At 36.1% G+C, this 19,995-nt stretch overlaps 1 pseudogene across 1 annotated transcript in view; it reads left to right on the top strand.

Moving 5' to 3' along the window:
- Nucleotides 1-19,995, top strand: part of LOC310891068 (adhesion G-protein coupled receptor V1-like) — a 74,234-nt pseudogene that overhangs the window by 11,526 nt on the left and 42,713 nt on the right. Inside the window, exons 8-17 of the transcript in view lie at nucleotides 270-493; nucleotides 7,726-7,758; nucleotides 9,511-9,637; nucleotides 9,726-9,911; nucleotides 11,761-11,941; nucleotides 12,556-12,719; nucleotides 13,357-13,480; nucleotides 13,872-14,138; nucleotides 16,626-16,752; nucleotides 18,848-19,065. The product of the transcript in view is annotated as an adhesion G-protein coupled receptor V1-like (transcript). The remainder of the gene's footprint in view (nucleotides 1-269; nucleotides 494-7,725; nucleotides 7,759-9,510; nucleotides 9,638-9,725; nucleotides 9,912-11,760; nucleotides 11,942-12,555; nucleotides 12,720-13,356; nucleotides 13,481-13,871; nucleotides 14,139-16,625; nucleotides 16,753-18,847; nucleotides 19,066-19,995) is intronic.

The raw sequence follows: 19,995 nt of genomic DNA, 5'->3' as shown, positions 1-19,995 counted from the left end.
GCTTTCTGTGTAAGTATCTAAAACCAGTTAGCCCTTGATGCTCACACAGAGCAAAAGATACTGCAGTTAGTCTCTCTCACCAATTGCGAGCATAGTCATGTAAAGTAGGACTGAGACAAATCCTGAATAAGATAGATCATTTCCCATTCTCAAATTAGAACTGGCCAAACTTTTGTTTTTATTATTATTTATTCAAATAGTAATTTGCAAGGGAGTAATCGGTTTTGCATCTACTTTTGCAAGTCACAACAAATTAATGTGTTTCACAGGTTTCCATTGCATTGCATCGAGATGGGACTGATGGTCAAGCAACTGTGTTCTGGAGTTTGAAACCCTCTGGTCCCAATCAAAAGGCGGTAACACAGGATGATATAAGTCCTTTTAACGGCTCCGTGGTTTTCTTATCTGGACAAAGTGATACCACAATTAACATCACCATTAAAGCTGATGATGTACCTGAAATGAACGAAACTGTGTTATTAACTTTGGACAGGTATTGTACCCTATTCTCTATTCATATGTATCAGCTGCGGTACTCGATTTATGCATAACAGATTAGCACAGTGTTAATTACATGGTATTGCTTGCATTGTGTTGATATGTGTCTGAAGAAATAGTGGGCCCTTGTTTCAGACTGTGTATGGGTTCTTTGACTGGAGATCAATGTAAGAAACCATTTTGCATTTATTATCTAATGACTTAACTGTTTATATTTTCATGAAAATTCTGTATGCTATTTAGAAAGTTCTTTCAGTTTTGATCTTTTTTATAGCTCTTGGTTTTAACACTTTTTTTTTTTTTCGGAAAAATAATATTTAGTAAGATAATGGGAAAAACTAAAGTGAGAACTAAAAAGCAATGCAGAACTTTTTCTGTCAGAAAAAACATTTATAACTTGGGTGTCACTGTAGAATTAGACTTGCAGTTTATTTGTTTGATCTGCATGTTCAATATTCCTTGATAATTAGATACTTCTGTCAGCTCATAGCCCCCAGAATATCCCAGTGTGACTATTATTGCAGTCTTCTGCTAATGAGAATGCAGTGGGGTTTCTGAAGCACAGTGTTCTGGTCTCCCTTCTCATCTAGTGGAGGATTTTAGGATAACAGGCTGTAAGGGCCCTCAGGTGATACTATTATCTGCATGTGAACACTGTTCAGAAAACTTAAATTAGTTTATAATCAGGAGTCTTTTCCCTCTTTGAGTTACTAACAAGAGTGTCTTGGCTATATCGTCTGTCCTGCTTCCCACAGCTCAGTTACATAAGTAAATACAGAAATACCACCACACGTGCTCTTGTATTACCTCCTATTTGTCTAAGGTACATTTTCCACTTTTACTGAAAACATACTACAGTGGTCTGCCAGCACCAGCTTCCACACTGAACATCTACTACTTACATAGTCCTTACCTTATGCAGAAGAAGTATTTTTATTCTGTACAGGAAGCGTAGGCTAGCTCTTAGATATCCACAACAGATATCCACAGTGATTCCACATTAGCAAACAATAGGCAAGAAGCTCCTCACGCTGTTGTTGATCACTAGAAGATCCCATTTCAGAAAACATGGTTTTCGAACATCTTTATGGCACACAGGGAAGATGTTATTCCTTTGCGGGATTGGCTTGCTTGATTAAAAGGTGGCTGGTTAATGCATGTAGTTCAGAACTAGTTATTTTATTCTACCTTGGCTACTCATTACATTAAAAAGGCAATCCTTTTCAGAATAAAAACAGAGACTATTGCAAGCAGTTCTCCGCTTTCTTTCTGTGGGAGAAACTGGTTTGTCTCAAGGAATTTTTTTAGAGTCTCTGGCACAAAGGGGGAAACTAGGATTAGAAATGATGGTTCAAGTTTTGAGTGTAAGGTGGCCAAGAATGCAGAGTGGTATTGAGGTAAACAAGTAAGTAGATAGAAGTAAGCAGCATGAAAGGGTAACTTTTTTGATTCACGTGTGTGAAAGTACAGTTTTCTGCCATTTATCCTGAGTTACAACTGTAGGCTATACCTTGAAAATGGTGGCTGCAACAGGGATTGAACTGGCAGCTGAACAAATACAACCAGTGTTCTGCTTTTGCTGTGTATGGTGCAAGCCGTAGGCTCTGTTGATCATGAAGTGGATGGTGAAAAGTGTGCCAACAGTAAGCAGCTTTCCCACACTTGGCAGGGTCAGAGAGTGAACCGAGGAACAGGTGGTCTGTCCTGGAAAAAGAAGTAAGCAAGGAGGAGATAGAATCTGAACTTTTCTCTAGACCTTGGTAGCATCCCTCACTTCAACTAATTAGCAGAAGCCAAGAATGAAATGACTGCAGAGATCATCCTTTCAGTACTAGACATGACTCTTCAAATTAGGGTTGAAGGATACTGGCAGGGTTACGTGTACGCCCGTGCTATTGCTTTCAGCCTGGTTGGTATTTTGTGGACAAATAGAAGATTTCAGTTTCCGAGGCTGGCAGCCAGCACCTCACAGCAGTAGTGAATGAGCATGAAAACAAAGATGCACTGTGCTGTAGATGTGCTTGTACTGTTCCGTAAATTGTAGCATAAGTCAGCGAGAAAAGAAAGCATGTAAGAACTTTAATGAAACTACAGACATAGACATATGTTCATAAGCATTCAATGTATTGCAATTATTAATAGCACGGGTAAAATAATCAAAATAATTAGTTCTAACAAGGATGTATTATTTACGGCTTAGTGGTATTGTCAAGGCAGTTCAATTTTAAATAAGCTTTAAGTGCATCCATAACTATATTTTTTCCAAGCCATTAAAAACAATGTTATCCTTTCTTGCTTTATGCTCTCTATACTTAGACCACAGATATTAAAACTAGCTCTGAATTTTGTCCACAAACTGGAGGAAAATGTATAACATGAAAAATATGATTCCAAAGAACACAGATGAGTAATGATGAGTAATGAAGGAGCAAGAGAGTCTTGTATCTGCTGAAGCTTCTTTATATTTTCTTTTTTTAGGAGCAGATTCAGGTTGAATGCCTGCCCTATCTGAATAGGCCTGAATTGAGACCAAGCATAAATAAAACCAGATGTCTGTAGTGAAATCTATGTGAGAAAGGAAAGACCTTGGTCTTCTTGATGAATGTAGGTGGAACAGGCCATGGAAATTGTGTGTGTGCTTTGTGAGAGCATATATGCATACTAGGGCTGTTCATTTTACCTGGTAAGCACAAACAGAAATCAGTTTTTTTTAAATCTGATTGCTGTTTTTTCCTTCTACACAACGTAATCTCTCACTGGCAGTTATCAGCCCCCCAGTTAAGGTGCAGACAGCTATCAGTTTGGCACCTGGCACAACCAGAGGGCCAGAACCTGCAGGGTATGTGGGCTGGGGACGTGGCCTGTGTTTGTGCTCATGAGTGAGTGGTGGTGAGACTGAGAACTTGGAGACTTTGGGATCTGGGGATAAATCACTTTTATTTTGTGGAAGTGATAATCAACAAACAGACAACTGTTTAGGCAGTCCTTATGCTCCAGCATTTTTTGAGTCTTAACTCATGGAAGTTAGGATGCCAGAACAGATCCATATGCATATGTTACGACATAAATCTCATTTACTATATATAATAAACTGAAGCAACGTTATTTGAAGATTTTTATTGTTCTAGTGATTTCTGTGATGGGATACAGATTTCCATAGGCTGACATTCTGTCATCAGTTTATGTGGAAAATGATTAGACCTATGAGTTATGAAGTAATTTTTTGAAAATTACAAATGTAAAATACAGACTTGACTATTTCACTGTGAAATATCTGGCAGTTTTTAAACATTTTTGGGTTTTAGAGGTTGCTACATGTCAAAAAGTTAGAAAAGCATAGGAGGGCCATTTAAATCACTGTGTAGTGTTGATGGACAGGGCTTAAGGGTTTATGTGTTGTGGGTTACTCACTGCCATACTGCTTAATGGAGCTAGGATTTTCTCCTTACTTGGTAATTCCCTTTGGTTAGTGTCTGTTTCAAAACCATATCTATCTTACTTATGTAAATTTTCATAGAATCACAGAATAGCTTGGGTTGGAAGGGACCTTAAAGATCATCAGTTTCCAACCCCAGTGCCATGGGCAGGGATGCCACCCATTAGATCAGGTCGGCCCACAGCCTAGTCCAACCTGGCCTTGAAAACCTCCAGGGATGCCTCAAGGGTTTGATCAGACTGCGTTTTAACGGGGAAAAAGTCATTTGAAAATAGTAGAATGTTGAAATGAGTGCGCTGGACACCTACTGCTTGTTTTCATTACTTCTCAAAATAACAACATATCTCTCCTGCTATGACTCAGAAAAATTAAAATAGCCTCAAAAATCAAATAAATGATGGATTAAACCTGGAGAGAAGGTGTTTCCTCTGATGAGAGGCACTATGGAAAGTCTAATGTGGCAAATCCTACTTTAATGCAGTTCTTTAGAGCTAGAGCCTGCCTCTAATTAAATCAGTAGATAATCCTGAAAAAATTGAAGAGGGGGTGAACACTGAATGCAAGCAAATTGAGTAATGTTCCACAAGCAATTTCACTTCCCCCTTTTTGAGATACCCTGATAGAAAAGAAAGTCTTTTAGAGAAGTGTGGTTTAATAATGACAGCCATGTAGATTCACAGTGGAAATTAAGTTTCTCATGTGTCTTTCAGAACACTCAGGTTCTGCAGAAATTCCAGATTTTGTCAAAAGTTATTAACTTCAAAGCTATTTTTCATTTATTTATTTAATTATTTTGTGGTTCTAGTTAGTTCTTAACATTGAAATTCTCATGGTACCTTAAACTTAGTCAAAACTCTAATTTCTCCTATTTTCTTGTACTGCATGTTTAAAAAAGTGTAAGAAACATTTTGAAGCTCCTGTCAGTTGTCCTAATTCATCTGTAGTTCTTGCTACATAATAATTATGATTTTTTTTACTGAAAGAATTTCCCTAATGATCAGTCATTTCACATTAGTCTTGTTGTATAAGAAATGCTTTACACACTTTGAGGTTGTATTTCTTTTGGCAGCATCATAAGCATTGCCAGGGTTTACTGTCTGTGACGATATGAAACTTCATGTCCATACATAGCCATTTTACAGGAAAAAATAAGCTGAGGATAAAAACAGGGAAGTGGCTTTCCCAGTGATTGGTATCACCTTATTCCTGGTCAAGAGTTCTTTTCACTAGCTGGAGGAGCTGCTGGCCACGGTTAAGCCACCATGTCAAAGCAGCTGTTTTAACTTTTATTGCTGCGTCTGAATAGCCCTCTTTGTCCTGTTTCCATACTGCTGTCAGAGGAACACCTAAAGAGCTGGTTTCACATACCACGAGGAGTGAAACGGGACTGAACTGGACCCGTGTAGTGTCAGGCAGTCTGGGAGCATCTCCTCCGTGGTGTAAGGGTGGTATATGAACGCCCCTCTGTTCTTCGAGGTTGGAAGTGCACGTGGCAGGGGATGGGGCTGGTGTCCTGGCAGCTCTCTGGTGGCACGGACCCTGTGTCCAGCCCCGTAGCTCCTCCGGGTCGATCTGAGCTGGCTGCTGGAAGTATTATGCAGCTATTTGCTGAACGCTTCACCTTGCCTGGTTTAGCCCTGTATGGACTTAGGTTTAGCACATGAAGAGTACACTGAACCGAAAAGCAAGCATTTGGATTAAAAGGATAAAAGTTTGCAGGATGTGAGTATGATAATTGCATTACAATGTAATTGTTCAAAACAATAGAATTGGGATTTTTTTTTTTTTTATTATTCCTAGAAAAAAGTAAACCTGTGAGAATACTTTACAACAAACATTTTGGATTTAAATTTAAAATGTACTTTCCTAATTTATCTTTGTTCTCTTAATTCTTCTTTTTTTTTCAATACTATTTTTTAAAAATTTCTTCTTAGGGATATGCATTCTATGTTATGAAAAGTTACATGTATATGCCTTAGAGTATAGATATAAAGAATACTACTGAGTGCACCATTCTTCGAATCACAGAATGGCTCAGGTTGGAAGGGACCTTAAAGATCATCCACTTCCAACCCCTCTGCCATGGGCAGGGATGGCACCTACTAGATCAGGTTGGCCACAGCCTCATCCAACCTGGTCTTGAATACCTCCAGGGATGGGGCAGCCACAGCTTCGTTCATTCATTGTTTGCTTAACAGCATCTTGGAGCTGGAAACCTAAACCTAGCTGCTTCTATTAAGTTTCTGCATAGGATGTTTTATGACTTTTTGGAGAAGTAACTAACATTACTGTGCCAGGGCAGTGATAGCGGTCTGACCACTCATGATATCAGCCAGAGAAAAAAAATGACCAGATAATAAATAAATAAACAAACAAACAAACAAATAAGTAAATAAATAAAAGGATCCAGGTGTTCAAGATGGGGTTTGTATGGAGAAACCACCTGAACAATGTTCTTTTTTACCAGTTGATGGACTGAATTTTACTGGTTGCTTCCTGACCTGAAAGCTGTCTAGGTTTAATACATATCAAAAGCTCACTTGATATAGTGATTCATTTTTATTTTCTGTTGTAAATTATTTTACTAACAGCTTAGCGATATAATTAAATTTTAGCATTACCAACTCTGGAATCTTCTCCTTGATCTTTTCATTGTGTTAATATTTTGCTGTTTTTTGAATGCTTTTGCATGTTTCTGAGGGAAGGGAGAATGTCTCAATATATACCTAGCTTCAGTGAATATCAATAACAAATTTCAATTAATTCAGACTTCCTATTCGAAAGAACGTCTGTGAATGTATTTACTTCTCAGAATTTAGAGTGAACTCTTGTCTGTATTGAATTCCAAATTTAAATTATTTTTGAGATTAGTGGAGCCCAATTATCACCTTACAAACACTGTTTTAATCTGTTTTTGGTGCTTTGATAGACGATACAGTTTTTGTATTTAATGTATTTTTGATTAAGAAAGCCAAAATACATGATTACTATTGCAGAATAATGCTGCCCTTTTGACTGACTTCATGTGGCAGTTTTGTTATAAATGCTTGGTTGAAACTTGATTTAATTTTTTAACCTTTTGATTAGCAAATACCTTTTCCTTTCCCCTTTTTCTTTTTTTTTTTTTGTCCCTTTATTTCCTTGTCCCCTCTTTTTCCCCTTTTTCTCCTTCTGCTTCTCTTTCTTATATTTGTATTTATGTTATACATGTATATATACTACTTTGGTAATCTGATTAACTAAAAAATTGTTGTAAATGAGGTTTGCTGTGATTTTGTGCCTAATTACTTTTCCTTGTGTACCCATCAGTACTCTTTCTGTGCTTATCTGTTTTTATCATTACTTTGTCAGACTGATGAAACACCATATCACAGAGGCACGTAGATGTATTTCCCTAATAAAGGGTTATAATCGTGGATGGCTGCTGCAGTTGTGATCACGCAGTCAGTAATCAAGCTCTTTGAGGAGGGCTTGGTAGGGAACACCTTGAGTGGCTCTTGACATGCTGAATTGGTCATGGGGTCACTCCTCCTAAGTGGGAACTGCCCACTTGCTGGCCTTTGTCAACAGGAAAATGCCAAGCAAGCAGGGTTCCCATAAAAAGAACATTATAAACTTTTGGAAAGTAAAAAGAAAGCCTTCTTTTTTTTCTTTTTCTTTTTTTTTTTTTTGTCCCTTTTGTTAGTTTTTTGTTCTTTTATAAGATGGGTAGTATTGAAATTTTAGTAAGTGGCACTTTCATTACTTTCTACATCCTCTTTTTTTTTTTTTTTTTTCCTCTGTGTTGACAGGGTAGAGACAGAAAGGTTTGTCGTGTTCTTTGGGTAAGTGCGGTGAACTGTTTTCTGTCCTCAGTGAATCAATGCTTTGTTTCAGAAGTGGTTGGTTTGGACAGAAACTGTCTTTATCATTTCTTTCCCCCCCAAGAATCACGTCTCTGCATCTCTTCAGACAACGCATGCTTCCCCTTTGGTGTTTCGTTTGATGGCATGGGGTTCTTGCTTGAAGGCATTTCTTTATGTAGGATCTGTGAATGATGAAAGTTATGAATGCATGGCTCAGTGTTTGATATTTGAGTGTTTCATGGAATAATGAGTTAATTGTTTTAAACTGCTACAAATACAGTTTGCCCCAACTAAATGGCTGAACTAATTAGAGTTACAGAGTAATTTTCTCTAGTCAAAGACAAGGAAAGTTATCTTGATTTAGACTAACATGCATATAATTTATATAACACAGGTTATTTTTTCTACCGACTTTTTTTTTTTTTTTAAACATGTAACAAACATGAGCACGTTACTCTATTAAATAGGTATTACCTATTTTGCATCCTGTACCCTGTCCTGTAGACTGTGCTACAACAATGCTAAGTTGTTTTTGTGTGTGTAGGTTCCAGTTACTTAAAACGTGCTTCTGGACACAGTTCTGGGCCTGATTTCAAAAACTGGATATAATAGATCACATTTCTTCATGAAATAGTGTTTGATAAAGTCTAGGTTGTAGCACAGTGAAAGCACAAAAATATGTACAGTATGCAGGACCACGATTTCATTGAAAAATACAATACTGACAGGAAACGTGAAAGATGCAAAGGAATCTAAGTACCTAAAACTACATGTAATAAATCATATGCAGACCATCAATCTGAAGGTGTATTCTTGATGCATCCTGCAATAGTGCTTCTCTGGAATTTTTAATATAAGAAATTTAAAATGATGAAAATTACTGCTTCTGAGGAAAGGCAAGCAAGTAATATGCAAGGTTCATTACTGTTATCAGATACTGCCCATTCCTGTCACAGAGTACGATCAAGATGGGTGTAGGAGAAGCCCAGAGAGAGAAATCCTTTACTGAGAGGAATCTGAAGTATGCGTATTTGGTCAACGTACTTCATTCTTGCACCATTCAGCATGTGCTTTAAAGGAGTAATGAGAAAGGGGAATGAGTCTGAGCTACTGAGAGCAGGTCCAACATTTTGTAGAGTCAGACAGGGATCCTACAGGTAGTCTCCACATCTACAGAAGGCAGGCTAACACAGAGCTGAGGATGAAATCCATGGTATCGAGGGTCAAATTTCTGCCTCTTTATGTCAGTAGTAAACTTTGACAAACAAAGCAATAATGGAAATTTATGCTTTTCAGTGTAATCTCAGCATAGGTGATTTTGGAATTTCCTTTATACCTTGATCCAAGTACAAAGTAGTTCTGAATTTAACTAACTTTTTTTTTTTTTTTTTCCTAGCACTATTCTGTTTCTTTTCCTGTGTGTTGTGTGCATGTGTTATCAAAAACAGACAAACAAACAACAGAGTTACTAGCTATAAAAAGCTAATCAGAAACAAACAAACAAAAAGTTACTTCAGAGGCAATTATTTATTTTATTTATTTATTTATTCATTTTTTACAAATGGATAAAACATTCTGATGTTGTATCATTCTTAACTTGTTTTAATCCTTGTAGGTAACTGTTGGCTTTCATAATTTATTCATAAAATTTGTCAATATCCTGATCTCCTCTGTATGGATTTGCTAAACAGAGTTGCAACTTGAAAAAAACCTCTTACCTTCCTTTCTCAGGGTCAGTGTGGAAAATCAGATACTGAAATACGGGTTTACTACTTGTGAAATTACAATTTTGGAAAACGATGATCCTGGAGGAGTGTTCGAATTTTCTTCCTCTTCCAGAGGTCCCTACAGCATCAAGGTAGCTATCCGAGTAACGTCACTTAAACATTACAGACGACTTAGTTCTAACAGAGTGCTAGAAAAAGATTAATTTTATTTTTTTGCAGGAAGGGGAGTCTGTTGAGCTGCAGATTGTTCGCACTAGAGGAAGCCTCATCAGACAGTTTCTGCGCTACACTGTAGAACCAAGAGATAATAATGAGTTTTATGGAAGCACAGGAATTCTGGAGTTTAAGCCTGGTGAAAGAGAGATCATAATTACTCTACTGACAAGGATGGATGGGATTCCAGAGGTAAGAATTAATATTTTTCTCTCTTTAAATTGCATTCACATACATATTTGTTTGTCACTTACTAAAATATAGATGGTTTCACCTGTAAATACCAGCAATTTTTCTGTAACATTTGAAGGCTTTCTTTTTCTTAAGTGTGAGAAATAGATAGAGGAGGAGTGACTGAAAGGCCTATAAGATAGTCAAGCACCATATGAAAGCACTTTATATCAATACAAATCAGGTCTTGTCAGTCTTGCCTGAATATTCATTTCTCTGATATCTCTATTGTTTTGTAATCCCAGAAATCTGCACAATTTGAGGCATGTGTCTGTTGCTTTTCTCTTTGCTTTCTGCTTTTCTGTAGCTTGTTCCCTTTCCTGTGCATCAGCCATCCTGGATTCCATCAGGAAGTTTGCAAGGGTTTGATTTTACCACATTTATGTTAACATAAATTTTAGCTGCTGTGATTCAGCATTTTTTGCTGCCTTTACATGCACATTCCTATGCTGTATTTTGCATAAGCAGTTAGTTGTGTTTGTCTGATCCTGCTAATGAGCTGATCTAGGAGTAAGATGTCAGAAAGCCAGCTTTACAAAACACAAAGGTTTTAGGAAGGTTAATAATCTTTTTGTAGGGCCAGGTGGTCATCAGTCATGGATTGAAGGAGGGATGGAGGACCATATGATGAGGAAATCAGGGGATCACAGCAACTCCAACTTCAATTGCATAGGCTGCTGTAGAAATTCAGGTTTCTTTTCCCTACATACTCCAAAGAAAGGAGACATAAGAAGTCTGAACTCCACTACAGAAGCCAGGAACATAAGTTAATCTAGTAAAACTTAGGCACTAAAACAGCGGGTTATTTAATAGTTCCATTCCCAGTTTTTACTAGTTCATCAGCAGGCTGAGATAAAAGTATTTCCCTGCTTACAGCAGTATTATTAGACTAGGTAAGTCATCCTGCTGAAACGCTCAGGCAAAAACATACGAATTGTAGTGTCAGGACTAAAAAATAAGGAGGTCCTTTTATACTCTTCTATCTCCAAGAGTGGCCAAAAGCCACATACATGAGCAGGACATATATAATCACTTTCCTCCAGAATGCCATCCCAGCCTCCAATGGTGGGCAGTCCAAGGATGTCTGGAGTAATGGATGGTATCTTTGGGTGCCTTCAGATTTTCTTTCTGTTAATTGAAGCAGTTACGCTTTGAACGCAGGTAAGGTTTTAGCATCCATGACATTCTGTAGTACTGAACACCATTGTTTAATTGAATTGTATGTGAAGAACCAGTTCATGTGTGTTTCTTTACTGCTAACCACCAGCCAGTTTCACTGAGTTCTCCCCAGTGTAGAGTAATGCTGTTTTCTAGATAGATAAATGCAATATTTTTTTCTAATGTTCTCTGATACTTTTTTGAAAGTACCATGTCCCATTAGATTAATAAAGCCAGTTGATCAATTCTTTCTAAATTAGCATGCTGTCCATGGTTTAAAAATCTTTGCTTTACCTGTTACAAAGCCAGGAATCTTAAGAAGTCTTGGAGGAAAGAAAATTTACATTTCAGAGTGTGTTACAAACATTACTTGTGAAATTATGCGATTCTAAATTAAGTACACAAAATAAGTCCTTGCTTATAATAATAATAGACTCTTGGAGAAACTGATGCTTTTAGAGATAGAAAGTTCTAACAATTTCCTTTATTTGATAGCATTATACAAACGTTTATTGCATGTAGAATGTGTGTGATTTCATTTTAAGTTTGTATCCCTTTCTGCCTGATGGGGGACTGTGGACTATAGACCATTTTGTTTTTGATGTGGATGTTGAATATGTATTTTTGTTCTGACTGAGTTTCCCTCTTCTAGCTGGATGAGCTATATTCTGTGGTACTTAGTGGCTACAGTGAAATGCCAGGCAAGTTGGGGAATGCCACAATGGTCAATATAACCATTTTGAAGAATGATGATCCGCATGGTATCATTCAGTTTCTACCTTACGAACTAACAGTAACAATAAGTGAAAGCAAAGGAGAAGTCATCCATACCGGTAATTCCTTTTTATTAGAGTTACTTCTTTATCTGCTGTCTGCTTCTGCAAGTCTTATTTTCCCTGTTCTAGGATAACAGAAGTCTAGGAGACTTCTTACTAAAATCTCCACTCAGGACTTTACAGATTGGTACAATGCCAAGCAAGATGAGCAGCGGAGAGTGAAGTGGAGAAGTATGGGTGTGGAAAAACAGAGGGATTAACTGAGTAAAAAGGATTGCTAGAGAATTTTCCAGACAGGAGGGATGGAGTACTGATGTATGTGCAAAGTGCAACGTGGAGGTAGTAGCTCTGTTTGTGGAGAATGAAGAATGGGGTGTTATATAAGAGAAACATAGAGTTAAATCTTCCTATGGGTGATTTTAATTGATCTATTCAGTTATCAATTACTTTTACAGGCAAGAATTAACATGTGAAATTAAAGCAGTTTGCACTGCTTTAGTAATCTGTCTTTGTGTGTCCTTTTCTGTAGCACTCCAACATGTTACTGGTTTCATAAGAAGTGAAATTGGTTATTATTGTATTTCCTTTTTCTCAGTTTCAGATGTTTCAGATGTTCCTTTTTGATTTCTGTTGCTCTGAATATGCACACTGACTCTGTTTATGTTTTTTAGCTGTTTACAGAGTTGTAAGAAATCAAGGAAACTATGGAAATGTTAGTGTGTCTTGGGTTGTTGATCCAGCATGTACCAATGACGTCTATCCAGAGCAAGGGACTATTTTATTTGATAATCTGGAGTTTTCAAAAAATATCACCATTTACTCACTGCCAGATGAGGTAAACACTTTTACAGTGTTTTGGGGTGAGAATATGGGACAAAGAGTAAGTACTAAAACATTAGAGTATAAGGAGAAAAAAGGAATGTGTGTTTCTCAAGAGCCTAATAACTTGTAGGAAATATCAAAATACTTGGGTAGAACTGAGATAATGTCTGCAAATCATAGAGAAATTTCAGAAGCTGTGCATACCTCTAAACAAAAAAGGTAGAAGCTGAGAGTAATTGTACTGTGGTAAAGTTATAGGAAAGTTTGACTGAAACTCGTATCTTGATAACTGGAATCCTAATTTCAATCCTAATCCTATATGCTGATAAATTTGAAGTAATATAAGAAAGATTACACCTAATGATAAATAAATAAAGCTGTAAAAAAAACTACATGTATCAGAAACATAAAACTGGAAGGTAACTTTTGGGTCATCTGTGCAAGATAAAGAGGAAGGGACTTACTTACAAAAACTGTAGATGGATGATAATTTCTGTATAACTGTATGAATTATCATCCCTCTTGAGACACATAAGGACTGACAAATAAAAACAACACTCAGAAATCTCTGGCTTATTAATCCCCCTAACTTTTCATTTTAAATTCTTCAGTGTTTTGTATGCTAGAAATTAATGTCTTAATACTTTCAGGTGCCTGAAGAGGAGGAAGTATTCACCATCAGTTTATTCAATGCTACCGGTGGAGCCAGGCTGGGCAATGTAACCACTGCAATTTTACAAATAACAAAGAATGATGATCCCATTTATTTTGCAGGTTAGATATTATTGTTTATAAATGTGGAATACATACACTACCTAAAACGGATTTTTTTCACAAACCAGATCATTGCGAAATCGTAATCCCAAAAGAGCAAGTGGAAAAGCTCCCCAAACTTTTTTTTTTTTTTGTATTTAATTTATATTTGTTTCCTTCAGAACCTTCCCATTTTTGTGTGTGTGTCATTTTTCTCTTTGTTGATGTTGAGATCAGTTAGGAGGCAAGGTACAAAATATTCTCTCGTACCTGAATTATTTCCTACCTTTATCACATACATCTTATTGTTTCATTGAAGAGGAAGATCCTACTAGAGAGAATTAAGAAAACAGAGCAAATGCAAGCAACTCAGGCTTGAACTCAGACAGATTTGTTGCTTTTGTATTTTCAGAACCTGTGACAGTGAGTGTTCAAGAAGGAAGTGTTGCAAACTTTACAGTCCTAAGGAATGGATCTGCTGATGTCGCTGTTGTTGTCCAGTATATTACTGTTAATGGAGATGCAACAGCTGAAGAGGGAGACTTTGTTCCCAGTGGAAAGAACAGTGTCATTTTGTTTGATGTTGGAGAAAGGGAGCAGAATTTATCTGTGTATATCAACGATGATGATACCCCTGAAACTGATGAAACATTTTATATTATCCTTTTCAATTCTACAGGTAAGTCTTCCTTTTTTTTTTTTTTTTTTTTTGCTGGCAATTTCTTAGTATCTTGGTCTTATCATAAAGCAATATTTAAATGCCAAGAATTACACGAATAATGTTTGCTTCAAGATTTTTATACAATAAATGCATACTGTGTTTGAATTTTCATCCTTAATTATTTTATTGGAAACAAAAATCAAATGATAGAGTTGATACTTTGCCTGCAAAAACAACTGGAGTGAAAGTCCCTTTTCAAATATAAATGCTCCAAATTAGATGGACTTCAATACAAAAACACAAAGCAAAAAAAAAAAAAACAAAATTTAGTACCCAACAGTCTTAGGAAAAGAGGTATTCTTTTAGTTATTTTTTTCATGCTCCAGAGTGTATTACAAAACTACATGATTTTTGTAAAAACAAACAGAACTGCCATATTTTGGAGGAAGGGTATGTAATTGCTCTATTTTATTAGTAGCGAAAAGTATGCATACATTTTTTTCACTCTGAGACTATAGTTTTAAAAGGCTTAATTTGCAGAAAAATATATGTCACAATTTACCCAGGGGACCACCTCTAAAGAAAGGATTTATTACCTTAGAAATAACGTATTTTTGTTTATTTATTTATTTTTCAAAGTTTACACTTAAAAAGGAATGACCAAAATTATTCAGCCCATTCCTCACGTTTTTGAAATACATATCTTTTAGAATAAATTATCACTGTTATGTAATATACATGAGAAAATAAAAGTGAAGTATAAGAAATTCATAATTTTTCCAGAGCCCTAAGTATTTAATAAAGACCCTCCCCACACCTAGCTCCAACAAAACTCATGGTGTTGTGGGAGAGTCATTTGCAATTGTGTTATCAAATTTTAATTTACTGCCCTTCATTTTTTACTGTTCTCTAGTTGAGAGGTAATAACAGGCTCTGAATCTGCTGCAAATCTTTGCAATGCAAAGCAAAGCTGTATTGAATCAGCCATTGAAACCTGAGGGGCTGTAATTTAATAAAGCAAAGAAAGATGATGGCAATTAACCATCAGACTATACCTTCAGATTGTGTGACACGTTCTCAAAGTAAAATACCTACCAGGTATTCAATTCAAGATTAGGAAACCTAAAATTAGATTTCTTCATCTGTAAGCACGCTAAGCATCTTAGTTCTCATTACAGTCTCTGATGGTCTTAGTCTTTAGCAGTCGATAAGACTGAAGTGATTGAGGTCATGCTACAGTGGACACCCTGCGGCTGGCCTGTGAGTTTCTCACAAGGCAGCATTGATCTTGAGTTGAATCCTTCCCTGAACATTGGTAGCAGGCAGCCAGAGGTTGACAGGGAAAGCAGTAATTTGAGTATAAGGCAGCTAAGCTATTTCCCAAGGTCGGCTGGTATTCACTGTAGTACCCAGGTCTCTTATAAAATATCAGACTAGGGAAAGGATTAGACAAAACCATTCTTCTTCCTTCATAAGTTTTCTCTTTTGTTGTCTCTTTCTACTTTAATAACTTTCTTCAGGATCTACTGGTAGCTCCCAATACTACCCCATTGGGAACATATCATGGCTTTTCTCCTAGCACATGGGGAATGGGTATCCATAGCCTCCTTTTTCCTCTAAAATGAGCATCATATAGTTTTACAGCCATTCTAGAATCACTAAGAATAAAGAATATTTCTATACATATTCCTGAAAGCAAAAGTTGGTTTTCTTTCTATGATTGGTTACATACAGTGGCCTTGACTGTTCTGAAATTTTTTTGGGGACTGTTGTTCCTGAGAGAAAATACAAATAGAGGTATATGAAGTTAGAGGAATAAGCACATTGTTTAACGTGGAACAAAATTTAGTCGGACACTTTCAAAGAAGACAAAAAATGGGGTGGGTGTGGACACATTATGTTCATCTATGGACAATGCAATGGAGTTAGAATTAACATCCCTTAATATTTACCTGTACTAATATGCACACTGAAATCCTGCTAGCTTCCCATCTACATAATAAGAATCTTATGTTTCTTCCTTTTAGATATTCTTTGATATGGGAGTGAATAAACTCTTAGACATTGCTCATAGCTTGTATTTAGTTTAAATGCAATACTTTTCTTCTAGGTCTAAAGAAGGTCGGGGCTCTCTGAATACCTTACTCTTTTATTCTGTACCTCTGAATATCTTATTCTTTTGACTTGTCCAGATGATCAAACAGAAAATGTTACCTCACATAACAACTACATGCAAGGATACTGTGTAGTAAGAATCACATCTTCTCAGTTCATGTCATTTTTCCTGAAAATCTTACGTCTTGCTCTCTGGATGGTACACTACTTAAATACTTTTACTCTGATTTGCCTGCTGCTGAATACCTCAAATTCTGTTTTTCACTGACTTTTATAATTGTCCTTTTCTTTGTATAAAAGCAATTGTAGTGAGTAGAAAACATAATTGGATTTAGAGTTACCTACATTTCTGATTCCAATTTTAATAATAATAATTGTCCTCTTTTTTAGGAGATACAGTTATCTTTAAGGCTGGAATGGCAACAGTTATTATTGAAGCAAATGATGATCCTAATGGAATTTTCTCTTTGGAACCTTTAGAGAAGCCAGTTGAAGAAGGCAAAAGTAACATTTTTTGGTAAGTAACGTTTAAAGAATATCTTTGCACTCTTTTGGAACTGGTGTATGTGGTACTTTATAAATAGCACTTTGATTAAATCAAATGCACAAGTGTGCATTGATAGAAGTGCACTATAGAAAAACAGTTTTACAAAATTTTGGATTAAATGATTTGTAATGTGTTGAAGACATCACCTGTAATACTATGGAGTACACAGTAAATATTAAAAAGTGCACAGAAGCTCATGTTGAAATGTAACTAAATAAGACTTCAGCATTGATGTTCTGTTATAATCTCAGGAACCTGTAGATACAGAAAAATCTGAATGATTGAGCACAATATAACCTAGGCTGACAGAAAAAGAAAAAAAACCACTCAACAAATAGCTAAATAAAACTGTGTGGCACTAGGTGGCTTTTTGTACCCATCTTTGAAATTTTCAACTGCAAACTACTGTATTCTTTCTTTCTGTTTTTGTATTTTTTTTTTCTTTTATCTGTTAATTACAGATTGAAATCTATACTTAAAGTCCGGATGTGACACTCTTCATTAGTCTGACCTTTGAAAGTATTTCCCTTTGTGCCACCATGATATATTGAAGAATTAGCAGGGTTAAAAATTGAATGCACTTGGCATCTCGCCTTGTTACATTCATTTCATAAATTTACTATGGGGTTTTAATTGGATGAAAAAATGATTTTTCGTTAAGAAATCTTGAGACAGGCTGTAAAGAGAAGTTAGGTCACAATAAATGCGATAGTGCAAATAGTTAGGGAAGAGGTTCTTCTTGCATTTAAAAAATCATCCTTTTTTTTTTGTCTGTTTGTTTTAAAGCCTTGAAGCAGATGCTTATGGCTGTGAATTGGTTCTTTATGCTTGTGCCAATACATCTGAAATATGAATAGTCTCAAGAAAAGAGGATATTAAGTTCATTGTGTGTTTGTTGTTGTGCTGTTCACTGTTTTGGGCTTTGTTGTTTTTTTGTCCTTTATAGTCTAATCTGCAGGATAATTTTTGTGGATTTGGTGGTGTTAAGAATATTGTTTTGATGTAAACATGCTTATATACAGGTGCTTTATGGAATTATAGGATACCAAGATCTCCAACATCTGAGGAACCTGCTCAGTCATCATTGATAAAATATATTTACTAGGGATCTGTCTCTTCCATACTGTCACTACTTTGACAGTTGTGTAGCATATAAAAAAGTGGTCAAAGTAGCATGTAACCAAACCACCGAAAACACAGAGGTTTTAATGAGGTAATTGGAGTTAGTGCAGCAGCGCTACACAGCTGGGATAGAGCACCCTGGTTAACGCCACAGAAGAAAAACCTTTGGAAGCAGAAACAACGTAAATGTGTTGCTGTGGCTGGACTAGTTTAGCTGAACTAATTCTTCAACCTGATATAATCTATTTATAAGGCATTTTATGTCACCGTGCAAACCGACAGAAGCAAACTTCCTGTATGTAAGCGCACTCTTAATAAAGGCACTGTATGGGTCACTTTTTATTTGTAGTGCCTTTTTGAAATTAGTGTAATTGTGTTAGCAGATAGTTACCAAAAAAAAAAAAATCTTTTCATTTACTACGTTCTTAATCACAAATAACAGTAGATTTCTGAAAGCCGTAGAATGTAATTCTAATTTAATACAAGTGTAAGAAAAAGTTTAAGTAGACTTGATGACTGAAAGGAGAAACGTTTGTGGTTAAATGTAGATGATTCTCTTTCCTGTCTAAGAGTGTCCAAGTATATTAATTTTTAATGTTAACTTTCTGAACTATTACGCATTCATATTTATTATTATAAATTGGAATTACAAGACACAGTGATGTGTAGCTTCACAGTAGTATTCTGCATGGACCTGCGTATGCTACTTCTGTTTTCTAAAGTACGTATTCCGGGAGTAGAATTGTACTGCAAAAGTGGCTGCCTTTAAAAGGAAGGCTTCATGGAACAGTTGTAGTATATTAGCATTTTACTTTATATTACATAGTATATTACTTCTTACTGTAAGGAAGATTACAGTAAAAGGAGTCTCCACATTTTCCTTTTCTACTCAACGCTGATGCATGCCTGCCAGGACTCTCATTCTTTCTGTATCACTGAACAGGATTTTGAGACACAGAGGACACTTCGGCAATGTTTCTTTGACCTGGCAGTTGTTTGATAATAACTCTGCACTGAAGCCAGGAGAAGAATTCTATGAAACTTATGGGACTGTGTGCTTCATGGATGGTGAAAGGTCGAAGTCAATAACACTACGTGCCATTTCAGATAGAATTCCTGAATTCAATGAATTTTACATTCTAAAGTTGGTGAATGCTTCAGGTATTGTCTTCCATATCACCATTTCCTTCATATCTGGTAGAAAAGAGTTATGTTTAATCAATCAAAAAGAAACCAACACTAGAAAGAGCATTGCTTTGAATCATGTCTTGATATCCTATGCTTTTCTGGTAAGGTTTTAGGTCTTATTTTTCATTTAATCTTGATTTCCATATATAGAGAGTTACTCAGTTCCCGAATTACTGTTAAACACATTTTGGTGATCTGAACTTTAAAAGGGATGCCTCTTGGTTTTTGAAATTAAACTTCTTAAAGTTCAGAAGTTTCATTTCAAAAACCAAGAGTTCTGAATTTCAGATACATAGATCTCCATGCACAAAATATAAAACAAAGATACTAACAAAGAAATAACAAAGGTATTAAAGGTTATGTGTGTCTACCATAATAGAGGTTGCTTTTTTGTTTGTTTGTTTCCCTAGAGGAGGTAAAATACTTGTAGTTACCACTTCACATGACTTAAATTACAACTTTAAATTGCTACTGGACACATTTCCTAATCTGGATTAATTCCACTTTAGTACTATTCATGGTCTTCTGTGCTCTGATACAAGTGAAAATGTGTGTTGGCCTTTCCTGTAAGTGAAGTCCATACGGATGTACAAAAGATTTCCTGCTTATAACAGGTAGATCACTGTACACTTTGAACACGGAGATTCTCCATTCACAACATGATCTTCATATCATGAATTCTTACTGTGCAAAGATAGATGACTAACACCAGGACTGGGCAGCAGTTTTAACACACAACTGGTTACTGTTTCTGCAAGGTGTATGTACTTCTGTATCAGAGGCAACAGGCAAGATTTTGCCATTCTCTATTCCTGTAAGTCTTTGAGCAATACAAGAATTGAATTTGGCCCCCATGCTTATCAAACGAATCAAAGGTAACCTACCTTATTGGCTAATTAAGAA

The sequence above is a fragment of the Anser anser genome (assembly GCF_964211835.1).
Source record: "Anser anser genome assembly, contig: HAP1_SCAFFOLD_150, whole genome shotgun sequence".
Taxonomy (NCBI): Eukaryota; Metazoa; Chordata; class Aves; order Anseriformes; family Anatidae; genus Anser; species Anser anser.
This window is presented reverse-complemented; position numbering and strand designations above follow the sequence as displayed.